The sequence below is a fragment of the Neofelis nebulosa genome, chromosome 9 (assembly GCF_028018385.1).
Source record: "Neofelis nebulosa isolate mNeoNeb1 chromosome 9, mNeoNeb1.pri, whole genome shotgun sequence".
Lineage (NCBI taxonomy): Eukaryota > Metazoa > Chordata > Mammalia > Carnivora > Felidae > Neofelis > Neofelis nebulosa.
The window spans coordinates 106,462,986-106,474,999 of record NC_080790.1 but is presented as its reverse complement, the minus strand read 5'-3'; the positions used below and the strand labels follow the sequence as shown (position 1 = coordinate 106,474,999).

Here is a 12,014-nt window from a genome sequence, read left to right as displayed (position 1 = left end):
ACCAGTGAGATTTATAAGTTGGAATAGTTGGAAAGAGGCAAGTTTTGAGATATAAGGATAATGATACTGTAATTTATTGAGCACTTACCATGTGCCAGATACAATAATGATAATGATGCTATAAATTATTGAGTGCTCACTGTGTGCCAGACAGTCTTCTAAGCACTTGTGTATATAATTGTTTAATTCTTCACAACAACCTTTTAAGGTTGTTGCTATTATTGTCCTGGTTTTACAGATGGGTTCATGTAGTAACAGTTGTTGCTTAATGAAGTGCTTTTGGCAGACTTTCCATGCAAAACTTTGTATTTGTTATAAAAGGAATAGTGATTGGACTTTGTGCTAGTCATTTGTTTTGCTCTTTCCATTCATGTGGAACAACTGGACCCAAGCTTTGCTTGCCCCTATTTCTGTCATTTATTGTTTGTGCCCTTGCAAGGTGCCAGTGGCTCCAGACCTTCTATAGAGCAGGGGCTTGGGGCCACCAATCTGTTCACAAAGTTTAGGTTAGTAAAGTGAAGCCTCATTAGCAATTGTAAGCACATCTTTTTTTCTTAGATTGTACTTGAATTTGAGGTGAGTTGAGGGAGAGAAGGTGATGAAGTTGTTCCCTCTGAGGCAAAGTGAAATGTGAAACTTGTTAAGACTTCATGTAAAGTCAGGATCGGTTCCTCTTGTGTGGAGGAAGAGCAACCCTTCTGCCCTGCTGGTGGGAATGCAAATTGGTGCAGCCACTCTGGAAAACAGCACGGAGGTTCATCAGAAAATTAAAAATGGAACTACCCAGGGCGCCTGGGTGGCTCAGTCGGTTAAGCGTCTGACTTCAGCTCAGGTCACGATCTCGCGGTCCGTGAGTTCAAGCCCCGCATCGGGCTCTGGGCTGATGGCTCAGAGCCTGGAACCTGCTTCAGAATCTGTGTCCCCCTCTCTCTCTGCCCCTCTGCCGTTCATGCTCTGTCTCTCTCTGTCTCAAAAATAAATAAACATTAAAAGAAATGTTTTCTTTAAAAATGGAACTACCCTATGACCCAGTAATTGTACTACGAGGTATTTGTCCAAAGGATACAAAAATGCTGATTCGAAGGGGCACGTGCGCTCTGGTGTTTATAGCAGTGCTACCCACAATAGCGAAATTATGGGAAGAACCCAAATGTCCATCCACTGACGAATGGATAAAGGAGATGCGGTTTATGTATACAATGGAGTGTTACTCAAAAAGAATGAAACCTTGCCATTTGCAAAAAGTAGATGGAACTAGAGGGTATTATGCTAAGTGAAATTAGAGAAAGACAAATACATGATTTCACTCATATGTGGAATTTAAGATACAAAACAGATGAACATAGGGGAAGGGAAGCAAAAACAAGATAAAAATGGAGACAAGCCTCTCTTAAATACAGAGAAGAAATGGAGCATTGCTGGATGGGAGGTGGATGGGGGGATGGGCTAAATGGGTGATGGGCATTAAGGAGGGCACTTGTTGGGATGAGCACTGGGTGTTACATGTAAGTGATGAATCACTAGATTCTATTCCTGAAATCATTATTACACTATATGTTAACTAACTTGGGTTTAAATTTTTTTTAAGTCAAAAAAAAAAAAAGAATTAGTTCCTCTTGAAGTTGATGAAATGTATGTGGTGGCTAATTGTGCTGGCCCACTCAGCGGTTCAGATTGTCAGGGCTTTTCATAAGGTCTGTGGGCTGGCGTGACTGTACTTGTTGACTTGGTTTTTCCAAACCGTGTATCATAATATCCTCTAGATTTATACATGGTTGCTTTGTAAGTAAACAAAATTGAGAAAGGCAAAGGATTGGCCCCAATGTGGTTACTCTTCCTAGTATTGAATTAAAATATTGAAGTGACAGCTATATGTATGACAAAATTTACTCCTTCCCAGAAGGAACAGCTAGCCACATTCTGCTATAAGAAGAAACAAAATATTCTGCCACCTGGAGGCAACCACTACTAATTCTGGGCAGTTTTCTTTGTCTTTTTCCTATTTCTTTCTCTTTAATCTTTTGAAAATCTAAATCAGAACTTGTGATTGCTGTGTTTCAGATGCTTCCATGATTCCCTGTTGTGGAATAAAGCGAACTACAAGGCCGTCCTTAATTTGGCTCCCACTCCATTCTACAGACTTGTTTCCCACCAGTTTCCTACACACACTCTCTGTGTTAGCCATAAAAATCCCCCGGCGATTCCAAGATACTTTTCTGTTACATGCTTTGTGCATGCTGTTCCTTTTTCCAAAATGCACTTGTTCCTCCTAGTTTGATTGGTAAACTCCTCCTCATCCTTCAAAACCCAGTTGAGAAATCTCCACCTCTTTGATACCTTCCTTGAGCCATTGAATAAGAATTGGTAACTCCTTTTTGTTACCACTAACCTACCTACCCTTGCACACTATACACTGCATTCACATTTTATTTACTGTTTTTATGTCTCCTATTGTACTCTGAGTTTCTTGAGGTCAAAGACCACACTTTACTTATCTTGCTGTCTCTGGGGTCTACTAGGACACGTGCAACTGCCAAACTCACTGTAGATGTAACGTTACAAAGGATTTGAGTTAGAAGTGATTCCAGCGCAGTCTGGTTTTGTTGTTTGTTCCTTTTCTTGATAAGTGAAATGGTGAGGGTACTTGATAATCTTGAAGATCTGTGTGGGGACCTGAGCCTCAACAGATTGAAAATATTAGGATAAATCGTATGACATTTTTCATCTTTTAATAAAAAAAAATGACCCCTGTCAACAGTTTGATGGAGTTCAAGCTTAATACAAAGTAAGTTACTGCAATTGGCTACTTGTTTCTACTTTATTCAGTGTGGCCAAGGAAACCAAGGACTGGCTTAGACACATTTACAGGTGCTTCTCCCAAGTAAACCACGTCTAGATCGGGGACTAGAGTCACTAAGATAATAGCCATTGCCCTCTCTTTCTTTTTTATTTTTCTAATTTTTAAAAATTTGTTTATTTTCAAAGAGAGTGTGAGTGGGGGAGGGGCAGAGAGCATCCCAGGCAGGCTCCACACTGCCAGCGCAGCCCAGTTTGAGGCCTAAACTCACAAACTGTGAGATCGTGACCTACGCCAAAGTCAAGAGTCGGATGCTTAACTGACTGAGCCACCCAGGCACCCCACCATTGCCCTTTCTTATGAACTGGTAGGACTTCACTCCCTGAATACACCAGAGTGTCCCAAAGATTGGCAGTGTCCGAAGGCAGCACCTCAAGCACTGGAAACCTTTAGGATCATTTAAATACACTGCATGGCTTCTAATAATTCAGAGAAGGTCATTTTGAAGAGATTAAATGTAACCACTGGCTGAGTATCTTGACTACTGTCATATAAGCAGAAACATATTGGAGAAAAAAAGTACTTACACTTTTTTTACCGAAATGTGGTTTGATGAACTAGAGGTTCATTATCGCTTGAATTATTTTTATTTCTCGGGGCGATTTTCTTTGCTTATTAATCATCACCTCTCACTCATACTTAGGAAATACTGATTACCTGGGCTTCTAAAGGCATTTGGTTTTCACCCGGGTCCCTCTGAAAACCTTGAACACATATTGAATACAATCTTGCTCAGCTTTCAACGTTAAGTGACATCAAGATTTTCAGCAAAAAAAAGTTTCAATAAAGCAAATGCCTCTCTTCATAACATACCAAACAAGAAAGCCACAGTACTTCGAGTTGGACTGTAGCCACTTTTTTATTACTGTTTCCCAGTCCTGTAAGATTCAGTTCTTGGGACCCACGACCACCAAAATATTGAAGGCAACAAAGTGCAAACAGAAAAGGTTCGTTTCCACAGTGAGTGTGAACAGCGGTGAGAAACAACAGCTGATAGCAAGTGGGAGGAACAGAAACTGGAGAAAACACAGCCCAAGCGCCCCAAAGGCGTCATAGCAAAGGGACCGTTTATGAAGGGACATAAATGCCTTTAGCACCATATGACAACTAACATTATCATAATGGCCTGAAGGAGCAGCCACATATTAAATTACGTTCCACATGCTTGTTTAAAGAAGGCAGGAGAGTCTGTCAAGCTGTGGGTGAACCCTCCCTAGGTCAGAAAAAAAGCAGTGCCAACTAGGGACGATTTTTAAAGTACATGTTATTTTGCCAATAAGTATAATCAGCGCAACTGCATTTAAGCATTATTATTTCTGTGTTTCTTTTGAGGTGGACAAAATTGTTAGAGACACAGCAGCCTGCACGGTAGCCTCTTATGGTATCCCTGTGCCATTTCTACATCTGTTTTTTTTTTTATTTTTTTTGCATTTATTTATTTTTGAGAAACAGAGTGTGACAAAGTGAGAGTGGAGGAGAGGCAGGGAGGGAGACACAGGCTCCAAAGCAGGCTCCAGGCTCTGAGCTGTCAGCACAGAGCCTGATGTGGGGCTCAAACCCACGAACTGTGAGATCACGACCTAAGACGAAGTCGGACGCTTAACCAACTGAGCCACCCAGGCGCCCCTCTACATCTGTTTTTTATGTAACTTTACTTATAAGCTACTTAAATGCAAAATAGATTTTGTGTCCTAAGGGATGCTTATTATTAAATCTTTAAAGCAGATTTCAAAAAAAAAAAAAGTTAAAAAAAACAAAGCGGTGATTTTTCTATTGCCAAAGAGAAATAGCAATACTTTTTAGAACACGTGTGACCCAAATGTCTCTAACTCAGTCTCCTGACTTTCCTTTAATAACCTGTTAAAAGGCTGAAGACCCCCATCCCCCTGGCTATGCCAGGCCCTCCCCAGTCTTTCCTAGAATTCCTACATGCTTACATACTCTTGGTGGTTACTCCTATCCTCAGTGCCTTCTTACCTCTCTGTTCTCAGGACTGTTCCTTGCTCTGGTTTATTTCACTCTCTAAATCCTTTGCATATATCATCAAATCCCAAGAATCTTTCATTTAAGATTTGGTGGTAGCCGAGGAGGACTGGACCCACAACAGGGCACACTTCAAGATTAAATGTCAGAGATCATGCTGAACAAACTTCATTAGCCAACCTGGCCAGATAGTGTTTCCCATGGTCTTCTCCTTTTGCCCCCCTTTTCCACTAAGATACATGTTCCTGTTTCTCTAATTTTCTTTTTTTTTCTTTTATTTGAGAGAGTGTGGATGAGCAGGGGAGGGGCGCAGAGAGAGAGAGAGAGAGAGAGAGAGAGAGAGAGAGAGAGAGAATCTCAGGCTCCATGCTCCATGCAAGCCCAATATGGGACTTGGTCCCACAACCCTGGGATCCTGACCTGAACTGGAATCAAGAGTCAGATGCTCAACCGACTAAACTGCCCAGGCACCCCTCTTTTCTTTTTTAATCTCTCCCTCAGAGTCCTTTTCTAATTTATCTACTTCCTCTTTTCCACATGCCTCTTCCCCAAATTAAAAAAAAAAAAAAAAAAAAAAAAAATTCTCCCTCTCAAGCCAAACAAGCAAAACAGAAAATTTTAGTCCTTTCTCTCCCTGAACAGTTTGGAAGTGAGAGTTTGAGGTAAAAAGGGAGCCAGAGTCTTTTGAGAGACCTTCACGTTTGTATGACTTTGAAGGGCAATGAATGTACTTAAAATTGAAAAGAGCTTTATCCTGAAGAAGAATATCCTGTTGCCCTTCTAGCTGAGTGGTCACCAACAGAGCTTTGCATGACAGACAGGGTCGATATCTGTGTTGCCCATTACCAAGTGTGGCTGTCCAGCATTTCAGATGTGGCTGGTGAGGGGTGCCTGGGTGGCTGTCAGGTCATAATCTCACAGCTTGAGGGCTTGAGCCCCTCGTCGGGCTCTGTGCTCACAGCTGAGCTTCGGCTCAGGTCATAATCTCACAGCTTGCGGGCTTGAGCCCCGCGTCGGGCTCTGTGCTCACAGCTCAGGGCCTGGAGCCTGGAGCCTGCTTCAGATTTTGTGTGTCTCTCTCTCTCTGCCTCTCCCCTGCTTGTGCTCTGTGTCTGTCTCTGTCTCTCAAAAATAAACATTAAAAAAAATTGTTTTTAAATGTGGCTGGTGGGATTGAGAGAACTGGGTTTTTAATTTTAATTAATTTTAATTAAAACATACTTAACTCCACGTGGCCAGTGCCTATGTTATTGAACAGCATGGTTCTAGACCACAAGCTCAAACTACAACCAGAGTTTAAAATACCGTCCTCCTTTCCCAACACACAGAAAGAGTTCTGCTCTCACTTCGTTGGAATCTACAGTTTACTTCAGCCATTTCTTCTTGATGGCAGCCAGAGCAGAGATTTACGTGTTTTATACATGACTCACCTCAGGCCCCACCCTTCCCACATCAGAGATCCCCTGGTGGGGGCCACCCCTTTTTCTCACCCACGGGACTTTATTGTAACTGAAGCAAGGAGCCCTGGTGGATTGTCTTTTTATGGCAAAACCTTGGTCTTTATACTAGCTCCTTCCCCCTTCTCCCTCCAGCCCCCTCCCCTAACACACACACATATGGAATCTGCCAGGATAAGGGAAACCATTACTGCAGTTATCAGATCCAGTGGAGTATCAAAGTGCAGAATCAGTACCAACCTAAAGTAGGGCTGAGTGGGACAGGCTGACTTTGGCCTCTTTCCAGGACAGCTCTGAAATCACGTCGAGGGCCATGCAGTGAAACTCCAAAAGGCCCAGGCAGCCTACACACCCCAGGCTGTTCATCAGTGAAGTGAAGAATTTTCCAAATATAATTTTCAAAAAAGCTAAAACCACAACCCTCATAGAAAGTATTTTGGCTTCAAGATTTATTTAACCCCTCAATGAGGACACCAGCAGGATGATAAAGCTAGTTCTAAGAGCACTGGAGGTAGAAAATTGTACTGTTAACCTGAACAACCCAGGGTTTGGGGCAGTGACCCCCATACAGTGAAAAATGCACAACTAACTTTTGCCTCCCCCAAAACTTAACCACTGATAGCCTGCTGCTGACCAGAAGCCTTAATGATAATGTAAGCAGTTGATTAACGCATATTTTGTATGTTATATGTATTACCTACTGTATCTTACAATCAACTAAGCTAGAAAAAAAAATGTTATTAAGAAAATACTAGGGGGCACCTGGATGGCTCTGGCTGAACACCTGGACTCCTGATTTCCACTCAGATCATGATCTCATGGTTTGTGAGTTTGAGTCCTGTCTTGGGCTCCACACTAGGAAGTAGCATCATGGAGCCTACTTGGAATTCTCTGTCTCCTTCTCTCTCTGCCCCTCCCCCATTTGCTCTCAAAAATGACTATTTTTAAGAACTTGAGGCAAACACATTTATAGTACTGTACTGCATTTATTTAAAAAAAATCCACATATAAGTGGACCCATGCTGTTCAAGGTCAACTATAGTCAGGAGAGGAAAGTGGACACAAGTTTTGTCAAGTAGATACAGAACTGGTTACTGTCCTGTGCAGCAATAAAACTAAACTGTAGCGGTTGTCTTTTCTATCAGACACAAATCACATGCATCTCTGTGGAACAGAAAACAATGGCAACTTATCTAGCTAACTCTGCAAAGAATCTGGGCCCTAAAAAATAGTAACTAGTAAGTCGAACAAAAGTACACTCTTCTATAGCAATAAATCCTCCTTGGTTAGGCCTCTTAGACAGTGCTCTCTTCAGTGTCCAGAGGATATATAGCCATTTTTTGTCTTATTCCCAGGTTCTGGATCATTTAAAATGAATTGTACCTACAGGGTCAGGGTATTAGCCTCAAAAAGTAGACAGCAGAATTTTGTGTATTACTTGTATTTGCAGTGAGTGATAAAATTGTACTTCTTTAAACTCCACTTCATGCGAATGAATTCCCCGTTCCTAAACACTATGAGGAAATGTTTTTGTTGTTGTTACTGATTTTGTCTTTTTTTTTTAATTTTTTTTTTTTGTTATTTTTGAGACAGAGACAGAGTGTGAGTGGGGGAGGGGCGCAGAGAGAGAGAGAGAGAGAGAGAGAGAGAGGGAGGGAGGGAGGGAGGGAGACACCGAATCTGAAGCAGGCTCCAGGCTCTGAGCTGTCAGCACAGAGCTCAGTGTGGGAATTGAACTCACGGACTACGAGATCATGACATGAGCTAAAGTTGGACACTCAACCAACTAAGCCACCCAGGCATCCCTGATTTTGGTGATTTTTAGGGAGGGTGCTTTTTAGTCCTTACAGTAGAAGTTTCTTCCATGATGAGCATTCACTAGGTGCTCTACAAAGGGTGTTATTGTCTAAATGCTGTTGAACAAACGGTTGTTTCATTTAAGCCCAGAAGAACCCTGTTGTTAGGTCTGTCTCTAGCCTCCTTTTACAGATTGCAGAACCAAGGCTTGCAGTGGTTAAACCCCTCACCCCGGTGCCATAGCCAATCACAGCTGAGCAGAAAGATTCCATGTGCTAGCCTGCAGTGGTTCTCAAAGTGTGGTCCCTGATCAGCAGCACATGGAACCCTTGGTAGAAATGCAAATTATCAGGCCCCACCCCAGACCTACCAAATCAGAAACTCTGAGAGTGGGCTCCAGCAATCCTTGTTTTCAGAGCTCTCTGGGGTGATTCTGATGATGTAGCTCAAGTTTGAGAACCATGAGGCATAGCACGTCAAAGAGTTCTAGACTTCCTTGGCAAGAAAAAAAAAAATGAATGTATTTAAAGTTCTTTACAGCTAATCTCCCCCAACCAAACGATGCAGATAAAGAGGGGAAACCATTCAAGAAAAGAAACTTTTCTCTTTCCAGAGGAGTTCAACATAATAGATTTTATTTCCCTCTCAGTGTGCCAGGCACAGTGCTAAGCACTTGACCTCAGTCATCTCTTTAAACCGTCAGCTGGTGGTAGGGATTAAGTGGGATTGTTTCTCACATTACACAGATGAGGAAAGAGAAGCCTAAATTAGTTAAGGAGTGGCCTACTATTCAATGTGTAGTGACTGATGGAGCCTGTCCCCAGAACTGATTGATAAAGAGAACACACGTGAATCACAGCTACCTGTCCCATGTCTTGGGACCTTGAAATGGCTGCCATGTGCAAATCATGGCATTCAAAATACGGCATGTTAGTGCACTGAGTGTTTTAACCTGAGGGAGTTTGAGAAAATAGCAAGTGCCCTCCTTCTACCTGGAAGAAGGAAGCATCCTTATCTGCAAAGACAAAGGTACTCCGAGAAGAATCTGAACAAACAGGCCTTTCTTAAGATCCCCCAGTTTACTACACTTAACCTCGTACTCCTTGACCTATCATATTTCTACATGACCATCCACACTGTTCATCATACCTAATACAGAAATACTCAGGTTTAACCGTTTTTTCCGGTCTTCATTTTCTTATGCAGACTCCCATGTCTTGTGTTAAAAAAAAAAAAAAAATCATCTGAGTACATGTGAAGATCAAATTGGCTTTATTCAACAATTCATGAATTTCATCTACGCATCCAGCAAACAGGAAGGGGCTCTGTTGGTTTGCAGGAAGGGAAAGGTTTTTTAAAGCAAAGAAGAAACAGAAAACGGGACTTACTAGTGAAGAATGCATTGTTTTAGGCAAAGTTGCCCTCCTGAGGGGACGGAGGGGATCTATCAGTGGACTACATACTAGTGCTGACCAGAAAACCCCAGGCTGGCTGGTTACAGGTCACATTACTTAGGGAGATTGAAATTGCAGTAAGGTCAGGTATTAAGTCTTGGTTTTCTGACATGGGGTCTTAATGTAAGTGACTCCACTTGGGGCGTATGGTTTTCTTTTTAATCATACATATAACTTATAGTAAATAAATGTGTATGTTCTTCTTTTGCTAATCTGTCTTTGTCAGTTTAATTTTCAGACCCAGCCAGGGACCCTAAGAGGATTAAGGAAATTTTTTTCTTCTTCTACACAGTCTTTTGAAGATATGTATGATTTTTAAATATTTATATACACACACATATATATGTATATGTATGTGTGAATATAGATGTATATATACATACATATGTATATATACACACACACATATATATATATATATGAAAGCTACTTAAGTCTTTTAGTAACCTATGTGCTGTATGTATCTCAGACCATAATTATTTATATTACTATATCCAGGAGTTCTTAATTTGATTCTTTTAAGAAGATGAGGATGGAAAGAATTTATTTTTCAGATATTTGCCCCTCCCAGCAGATAAGTGCCTCATTAGTGCTCCTCAGAACACTAAAACCTCTACCTTATAATCAATAAGTATCCTCCTATAGAAAAGTATTAATCAGGACTTCTTTAGCCTTTAGTTTATTGGGGGGGAAAAAAACCCAACTAGGTACAATGTACTCTATGGAAGGAACATAATATTTTCTTTCAATCAATGAAAATAGACAAGAAATATCCTCAGTAGGGAAGCCTGTCTCTTAATACTTAATATTGATAGATTAATAAACGCATGGTTTTTACACTTAGTCTTAAGGCCATAGATACTAAATAATTGCTCTGAAATGATAGTGTGTCCGAAACATGTAATGAAGTGTGTGGGTTGAGCCAATATGGCTTTCCCAGGTGGGAGGCCAACGTGCTCTTTCTACTAAGGAATTTCCCTGACGACACTTTGCTGGCTCCTCTCCTGCTCTTCTGTGGATCTTCTTCTCCCAAGTACCTAAGAGGGCGGATGATCCTCTTAACTCTGTGAAATATAAAAAGGAGCCTAGTTTTTGGATACTCCCCCAAGCCAGGTCACCAGGATATTGTTTGCAAATAAAGAAAGGGTTTGTACTACATGGTATTTAGGGTAAAATCTTTACAAGAGAGCTCTTTCTTGAAAAGTCTGAAATACACATAGTTGGTTAAGGGCATAGGTTTGGAGTTAAACAGAAATTACCTTTACCTTTGGATTTGCTACTCAAAAAATGGCACTATAAGCCAGTCTTAAACCCACTGAGCATTAAGCCACAGCTTCCTTATCTGAAAAGTGGGGATGATAACACCTACCTTGCAGGGCCATTGTGAGAAATAATTAAGAGGGATATTTAAAAAAAAATTTTTTTTTTTAACGTTTATTTATTTTTGAGACCGAGAGAGGCAGAGCATGAACAGGGGAGGGTCAGAGAGAGGGAGACACAGAATCTGAAACAGGCTCCGGGCTCTGAGCTGTCAGCACAGAGCCCAACACGGGGCTCGAACTCACGGACCGTGAGATCATGACCTGAGCCGAAGTCGGCCGCTTAACCGACTGAGCCACCCAGGCGCCCCAAGAGGGATATTTTTAGAATGTGAGTGAGTGTATACCTGTCTTCTGGTTAAACCTTCAGTGGCTTCCTACCTCATTTCAAATAATTTCCAAATTCCTTCCATAGCTTATAAGCCCCCATGTGACCTGCCACTTCACTGAGCCGTGGATGTTCCCTGAAAATACCAGGCACACAATCCTCGGGGCCTTTGCACTTGCAGCTCCGTCTCTGGACTGCTCTTCTGTGAGCTCTTTATGCATGCGCACACACGTTCACATACACAGACATTAGCCTTTTAGGTTTTTGGGGGTTTTTTTCCTTCATATTTATTGGTTCTGATAGATTGTTTTTTGTTCATTGTAAAAATTCCCCCTAGAATATAAGCCATGAGAGCAGATACTTTGTTTTTATTTACTGCTCTATCTCCAGCAGGGAATTCATTCATTAAGCACCTCCAGTGATCCAGCGATTCCTTAGCTACACATCTGGGACTCACTTTTTTTTTTTTTTCCTATTTTAAGTGGTTCCTAATGTTTAAGGAATTCTAAGGGTACCAAGGAGCTGGAACTGGAGGTCCTTCTGTGGGGGGCTCTGGAGAACGGTTAGCAAGAGGTCCTGTCTGTGGCAGCCGTGGAGGTATGCCACTTACGTCTCCTTCCGGGGGACCCTGCCACTAGCTGTGTGTCACCAGACAACCTCTAGCTGCTGTAGCTGCTGATGACATTCATGCTGAGATCCCCAGCCAGTGAGTGACCTGGAAGAGATTCTGGAACCGTTCCTTTTCTGCCCCAGATGAGGCCAGTGGGCAGTCCTTGCTCCAGGGCTTCCATCCACCTGGTGGAGACCCTTCCTCTCTCC

At 41.9% G+C, this 12,014-nt stretch overlaps 1 protein-coding gene across 13 annotated transcripts in view; it reads left to right on the top strand.

Moving 5' to 3' along the window:
* The window catches only part of PLCB4 (phospholipase C beta 4), a 426,442-nt gene that overhangs the window by 257,405 nt on the left and 157,023 nt on the right, over positions 1-12,014 (top strand). The window lies entirely within an intron of this gene.